Source organism: Rhinolophus sinicus, chromosome 4, assembly GCF_057876585.1.
Source record: "Rhinolophus sinicus isolate RSI-liver-muscle chromosome 4, RSI-T2T, whole genome shotgun sequence".
Classification (NCBI taxonomy): Eukaryota; Metazoa; Chordata; class Mammalia; order Chiroptera; family Rhinolophidae; genus Rhinolophus; species Rhinolophus sinicus.
Window position 1 is genome coordinate 78066728 of NC_142504.1, and position 8498 is coordinate 78075225.

Here is an 8498-nt window from a genome sequence, read left to right on the forward strand (position 1 = left end):
ACCAATGTAATGGTCCATCATCAAATAATAAAAGAATGTTTTTAATAAAAATGATTTTTAAATTATGTAAATACAGATTCTGTTTTTCTGAATAAGGCAGAGTAGGTTACCTGGAAAATACAGCTGATATTCTAGAGATTTATAAGATAACACCCATATTTGGGGATGTTTTAATGGCTTGTGGGGCTATTAAAACTCACCAGATTAGACCAACCAAGCCAAACGCTGAATCCACAAATATTTACTGAGCACCATTTGAGGCATTATTACTATGCAGACTGGTATGGATTTTCTTGTATTCAGAATACCTGAAATGGAGTTGGAGAATACAAATAGTGAAAATAATGTTGGAAACAAGAGTAAGACAGAATATAAGTGCTAAAGTGTTCCATACAGAATATAAAGTAGTAAAGAATTTCAAACTTTTAGTTGTACCTCATTCTGATGAGGCTTTCAACTCATAAAGACATGATCTAAGAGTTGGAATAATCAATTAATAATCCAAGCCTGAGCATGCAGACTTGATGATAGCTACCATCTGGCTCTATTGGTCCTCCTCTCAGGGGTGGAAGACACTGGCTTCATGAATGCAGAGAACAAAGGAAATCAGCCACCTGAGACTTTCTCAAATCTGAGTTCTTGTACTTTGAAAACGCTGGTGCCTTGCAGGTCAACTTTGAAGCATCTGTCTAGTTCTTTTTGTCTTTAGCAATTTACAATCTGACCATAGTGCTTCATTCAGCTGCACTGGGAGAGGGTGACAGCTGAATAGTTGTCTGAATGATGGAGAATGTGATGGCATTTAGAGCAAAGTGAGGTACTGAAGAGCAAGGAAAAAGGAATACTGATTCAACACCTACTTGTATTCTAGACACTCTGCTAGACTCTGGGGCTGAAAAATGAATTAAACTTGGTGCCTGAACAAAAAGAGTTAATAGTCTAATAAGTAGGCAGATCTAAATGCTACAATAGAGGCATGAATAGTGTGCTGTACAAATACAGTTACAGGTGTGGCCAACTCTGAGAGCAAAGGAAGAGTTTTGGGTAAGGCTAAGGAAAGCCTGTCAAATAAGGTGATGCCTGAGGTAAATTTTGAAGAATTAATTGTGGTTATACAAGTTCCTAAGGTGGAGAAAGGCATTCTTGACAGAAGATATAGCCATGTGCAAAGTCATGGAGACACAATGAGGAATGGAAAATTGATGAGGATGGAGAATAATGAAGGCAAGTGAAAGAAATAGGGCAGAAAGGAAGGCTAGGGCCAACTTACAAACCACCCTACTAAGGATTTTAGACTTTATCCCAAGTGATCAGAAACATTAAATGGTGTTAATCAGACATATGATTACATTTACATTCTAGTAACAGCACTGCCCAATAGAAATTTCTGTGAAGATGAAAATGTTCAATAATCTTCTCTGTTCGGTACGATAACCACTAACCACATGTGGCTATTGAGCACTTGAAATGCAGCGGTGTGACTGAGGAACTAAATTTTGTTTTCAAAGATTTTTATTAAAATATAGCTAACATGCAATATTATTATTAGTTTCAGGTGTACACAGTAATTATTCAAAATTTACATACCTAAAGAAATGATCACCACAAGTCCAGCAACAATCTGACATTTACAATGCTATCGCAATATTACTGACTGTATTTCCCATCCTGCACATTACATCTCCATGACTTATTTGTTTTATATCCAAAAATTTTGAACCTGTTATTACCCTTCACCTTTCACCCCTTTTTTAAATTTTCAATTACAGTTGACATTCAATACTTTTTAATATTAATTTCAGGTGTACAACATAGTGGTTAGACATTTGTATAATTTAAGAAGTGATCTCCCTGACCAGTCTAGTACCCACCTAGCACTATACATAGATATCACCGTATTATTGACTACATTCCCTATGCTTTGCTTTACATCTTCATGACTATTTTGTAACTACTAATTTTCACTTCTCAATGCCTTCACATTTTTCACCCTGTCACCCATTCCCCCTCCCATCTATCACCCCAGTAAATCTAGTACCCATCTGACAACATGCATAATTATTACCATATTATTGACTATATCCCTTATGTTTTACCCTACATCCCCATGACTACTTTGTAATAACCAATTTGTACTTCTTAATTCCTCCCTCCCCCTTTATTTAACCTATTCCCAACCCCCCTTCCATCTGGCAACCATAAAAATGCTCTCTGTATCTATGCATTTGCTTCTGTTTTGTTTGTTTATTTTGTTCTTTAGATTCCACATATGAGTATAAGCAAAGTCAAATTACATCTGTCTTTCGATGTCTGACATACTTCACTCAGCACAATACCTTCCAGGTCCTTCCATGCTGCCTCAGATTGCAAGAACCCATTCCCTTCCATGGCTGAGCAATATTCCATTGTATATATGTACCACTTACTCTTTATCCCCTCCTGGGAGGGAACCCGCTGCAGGCCAAGTTCTGCTGCAGTCTGTGCTTGGCATGAGCCACAAAGCAGTCTGCAGATGGCTGCCACCTGCACTGGACTTGGAGTTGCCTTGAGAGGCTAAGTCATGAACCAAGGCCAGCTGCCACTGGTGACAAGCTTAGGGATGCTCAGTCAGAGGTATGGGACATGCTGAAGCCAGATGCTGCCTGTTTGGGATTTGTTAACCTTTGAGAAATTTTAGGAATATCTGCAGCATGAGGCAATGCAGGCCGTTTATACAGAAAAGCTACTGGAAGCGCCTTGGGTGTGCCTAAAGGTGGGGTGGGGTGTGGTCTCAGGGAATCACTAGGTGGGGCAAACAAAAGGTGATAGCCAACTTGATGGAGACTCAGATATGGTTTCTGCCTGTGTCTGCACGCAGGGAGGAGGGCTCAACAAAGAAATAATGGCTTCCACCAGTTACTCCATCAGGAAGAAAGCTGACCCACTGGCCCTCACCCCAAAGCTAGACAATTCAGTTCCTCCCCATATGTCCCTGGGACTTTTCGAGCGGCTGCCCCAGCACTGGAGCTCAGAGTGAATGAGTCTGTCAGTAAATAAGTCCATGTGCAGTCCCTTTAAGAGGAGCTCCTGGGAGTGCAGCTGCTCTCCGTCTCACTCAGCCACAATCTCTGCTGTTTTTCACAGCCAGAAATTGTGGGGACTTCTCTCCCTGGCTCTGAAACCCTGGGCTGGGGAGAGGCTAGGACTACTTGCTCCTCAGGGGAAACCTCTGCAGCTGAGCTATCTCTAAGTTTTAATCATCACATGCATGTGTGGAACCAGCCCTCTCCTCATCTCTGCCCTTTCCACCAGTCTCGAGGTGGCTTCTTCTGTATAGCCTTAGTTGTAGGGCTTCTATTCAGCTAGATCGCAGGTGGTTCTCAATAATGGTTGTTCTGTGGTTTGGTTGTAATTGATGTGGTGCTGAAAGGAGGTGAGCACAGCATTTACCTACTCTGCCATCTTGACCAGAAAGCCTGAGGAACAACATTTTTAAGTTTTCAATTTAAATTTAAATAGCCACATGTGGCTCTTGGATACTATATTGGACAGCTCAGTTCTAGAAAAGTCCCTCTAGCTGTAGTGTGGAGGATGGATTGGATGAGGGCAAGACCGGAGGGAGTTAGAAGACTTTTAACAATTTAGGTATAAAACAATGTGGACTCAAATTAAGGCTGAGGCCATGGGAATGGAGTTGAGATGACTAACTTGAGAACTACTTAGGAAATGAACCGAATTTGTTGTCTTATTTGATAAGAGGGAGGAGCCCTGATCATGAGAAGAAGATGGGTACTTGGGAGTAGGGACAAATAAGTTCACTTAAGAGGATGAGTTCAAATCCAGAGGCTATGGAGCTTGGACTGACATGGTAGGCAGTAGGAACTTGATCTTGCTTGTAATGTTGGTCTTTCTTTACTATGCAAGATAGTAAGCCAGAGAGACTGGAGGCAGAGAAAACAGCTGGGAACTTGATCTTTGCATGGCTGAGGATGGTCTGGACTAAGGTAGAGATAACAGGGGGGTAGATAAATAGGTGAATTAAGACTAGTAGTAATCAATGTCATTTAAACATAAGGGATTACAGAATAAGAACAGTCAATGAGAAATTCATGTTTTTTAGTCTGATAAAGAAAAGGAAAGGAAAGAGAATTAATGATTGTTAAGCACCTATCAACTAGGTGCAATGCTAGATATTTTCACAGAAATCTTATCTATGGGATACTAGACAGATTTGTATTATCACTGATGGAAATGGATTGTCCAAGGAGGGGGCATGTTAGTAGAGTTCCACTGCATATATTTTGAATATGATTTTTATCCTAAGTGGAAGGTCTACTTTTTCTTTGTATTTTTTGTTAATGAGTTAGGAAAGAGAATTAGTATGTATAGACAGTGAGATTTAAAAAAATCTACTTAACTACTTACATGGTATATTTGACTAATGAGTAGGCTTAAGAGATTTCTTTGATAATGGGTAGTTTCAAGGTACTAGATCTGATATTATTTTATTTGCTGCACCATATAAATGGGAATAGCTAGAAGGACTTTGTCCTTCAAAGTCAACAGGAAAATATTTTAAAGAATGTTAAGCAAAAAAGAGTGCAAGCATCAGGCAACAGCTCAATCAAACAGGTGTCTCATGATATTACTCCAGATAAATCCAAGTAAACCCAGTTCAATATTCCAGCATAGTTTAAAAATAAAACAATAAGCCTACTTAGGTTATGAGATGAGAAAACCAGAAGTTTGCCAAAATTTATGACCCGTGTGATAGCTTAGTTTTAGGGCCTCAGTTAACTTCTTATTTACCATTGAACATTTAATTATGAGGATCTTCTTCCTGTTCACATATGTGTAAAAATATTAATTCAAACAATAATAATTCAATCAAAAGTACTAGTTAAGATAACACTAACTACTTAACAGATAATCCTCTGAATCTAAGTGGCTTAAGTCAATGAAAGTATATTTTTCATTAAATAACAGTCTAGTACAGGGGAGTGTGGGGCAAACTTCCACATGGGACCCAGGTTCCTTCCATCTTGTGGCTCTCCGTCTCCTAAGGCCTCAGAGCCCTTTTTCTCCTAGCAGGAAAAGAGATAAAGCATGAAGGATCACACAAGAGGTTTTTATGGACCACTTCTCACTTTTCATCAACTCAAAATCAGTCATGTGATCCTAGTTTGCTGCAAGTAGGGTGGAAAATGATTCCTTGGGCAGGCAGTTTCTTCTCAGAACAACTTTACACTATGGAAGGGGATTACCAATTCTTAGTAGACAGCTAATCACTTCTATCTCACCATTCCATATTAAACTGATAGTCCTCATGAGTCTGGTATTTCTTTTCCTCATCTCTTCATATTATTTCTATACCACTAATTCAGTCCCTCTCTCATCTCCTCCCATGTCCTCAACCTTATGCATGTAATTTAACTCATATTTTCCAGTTGTCTTATAGAGCCTGGCTGTCTAAACAGCTGTGTTCAAAATCCCCTTTGGAATTCTATGGAAAAAAACCACAACACTCTATGGGATAAAGAAATAACGAGTAAGTTTCATGTCTATAATTAGGTACTCTATAAATCTGAAGTAAAAATGTACAGAAATGAACAAGTTGGATCTACATTGCCTTCTAAGAACTAAATATTGAAGTTAGCACCCCCATTTGTTCTATAAACTGCTCAGCATTAAGAAGGCTACTAAAGAACATTAAGGGATGAGAGATTTCAGTGATTACATGGCTTAAAAAATTATTAGACCTATGTTCTAGGGCTCAAGTGAAATTAATTCAATCTGAATTTTGACAAATATTTACCTCCTTGCTGCTCTCTGTAAGGCAGTTCTATAGCTATCTTAAAGGAAACAAAGACAAAAAATCCTTGGGCTAGCTTCTGTCCTCAAAAGTTTACATCCTTTATTGTTAAATAGTCCTCTATTGGGTCTGTTGGGCAAATTCTTACCAAAATACATCTCTGAAGTGATGTATTTGGACATGGAAATAAAGTGCTGTGTGGCTGAACACTAGCTGGTGACATATTTTAACACTGCCAGTAGTGATAAATCTTATAGTCATAGAGACAGTTCAACAGGATTGAAATCCTTAAACATAGGATTATCAAAAAGGAGAAAAAAGTGAAAATGATGCAAGAGGACATTTTAGAGGCTGCTTTCTAATTTTCACCGAAAATCTCTGCCAGATAAATTACTAATCTTCTTGTCAGAAGAATGAAGTCTCCATTTCTTAAATCTCTACTAAGCCTGAGCAAGATGATTAATTGTTCACTACTTTATTTTTACTCATCCACAAAATGAGAATAATGGTTTCCACCTACTTAACTTTTAGGGTTAGCTCTGGGCTGATAGGAAAAAAATTTCATTGTAAAGAAAAGGTACTATTACATAGGTGTAGGTTTTCTTTTATCCTAGCACTTTTGCTTGTAGTAACACACACCTGTGGTAGAAAAAAGGAATCCTCCTTTTTAAATGTATAAAATTACCTGCTCTGCCCAACCAAATACTTCACATAAGGGCCAAACTTGAGTGTGTGAAGCAAGAGTTAGAGAGGAAATTCATGCAATTGGAATGTGAATTCTTCATAGGGTCTTTGGCAGAACAAACTACCAGGGAGTGCCCTAATGACACGTACCAGTGTCAGGGTTCCAACCAAAGCTGGAATCTGCCTGCAGTGAGCAGAAACATTGCTACTGAGAATTCCATTCTGGTTCAGTTAACACTGGGGATTCTAAGTTCAGGAATTGAACTAGACACAACCATGTGCCGAGGGAGCCTCACAACTTTCCAAAGAGCCCTTAGATGTAGAAACCTGAAGCAGGGAGGCCACACTGATGGGGAGTGGGGTGAGCTGTGCTGTCATCCCAGGCAGGCACATAGCTGGATTCTGGATATCATTCCGTGGTTAAGAGGACTTGGGCCAGTCCTTTAACCTTAACTTTTTAGCTAGAAATAAAAGTGTGTGGTGTTAGATTTGTGTTTTCCAATGGCTAGGGGTTTGGGGGGAGGTCTAGGGGCAAGTCTCAGCTTTCTAAATGACTAATAGAAACTCTGCCTTTATTTAGTAGAGTATGGCTGCATAGGCTGATGGAAGCTCACTTTCTTCTCTTTGGGCTGGAACGATTTAAGCTCAGCATGGTCACACTAATGATTTCATGCTATCAAAAGCTTATTTTAGCAACTATATAGATCTTTACAAGCATGTAAATACTTATTAAGAAATACAGTTTGTGAAATTCTTTCAAAGCAGAAGTCATAGGAGAAGACTAATAAAAGCATATAAAAGTATCTATCTATCTATCTATCTATCTATCTATCTATCTATCTATCTATCTATCTACTTTTTAATGATAGAATGGTTGAGTCAAAAAAGATGCTGTCAAACTTAGTGTTTGCAATGAAGCTAAACAATTAGACAGCTGCATGTCACTTATTGTCTAGTTCCTTTTGGTTTCAAGGGGGAGGCCTCACCTGGTGTGTGGTATTACAAGTAGAATGCCTTTTGTTTTTCTGTTTTGTTTGTATTCTTTTCCTTGCTCTTGGTCATCCACATACTGTTATTGGCCTAGAACAATGCCATTGTCGTTGTTTTCTCTATGAAGTGATGACAAAAGTGGAAAACTGCAACCTGCCTTAAGTAAAACCAAGCCAATGATAAATTGTATTTAACAACACAACTTTAAGAAGAATAGTAATTATAAGCAGGACCCAGGATTTATGATCCCAGTTCATATTCCTAGGAGGACTTGGGAGCACAAAAGGAAAAGCTGCCATATTGGGAAGGAGGTAGAAAGGAAGGAAAAGGAGAAAACCTATCCTTTGACTTAAAGGAGCACCAGCTGTGAGTATGTTAATCTAATTCCTGGACAGGGACATTAATGAGTTTGATTATGTCCTTGCAAAAAAGACACAGTGAGTTTAACTTCCTTGCACATCTAGGTTTGGGACTCTAGGGAAATTATTTTCTAAGTGGCATGGCAAGCTGCATTTCCATCTTAAGATCTGAAGGACAGAACTATGCATGAATCAGTTCTGAAGTATTGGGAGGGCAGCCAAACCCCAACTTCACTTGTGTTAGTTTTGGGTTTGTTTATACCCAACTATGCATGTCTGTCACACCCAATCCTCTAGGGCTAAGTAAACTAATAGCTGCTCTTATACTTGGGACACTTCTGCAGCTTTCATATCACAGATGGGCCTCACCCGGTGTCTTTTTCCTCTGTCCTTCTAGAATCTTTCTAGGAGCATGAACTGAGAATAAGAAGTCCTGGTCTTGCTTATTATTCCTATTTTTCTTAAAACAGAGGCAAATTGTTTAATTTCTTCGAGCGTCATCTTTCCCCATTAAAATAGAACAGTCCCATCTTACCTTCAAAACACAAGTGTGACGGGCTGGCCCGGTGGCTCAGGCGGTTGGAGTACTGTGCTCCTAACTGCAAAGGCTGCCAGTTCGATTCCCACATGGGCCAGTGGGCTCTCAACCACAAGGTTGCCAGTTCAACTCCTCG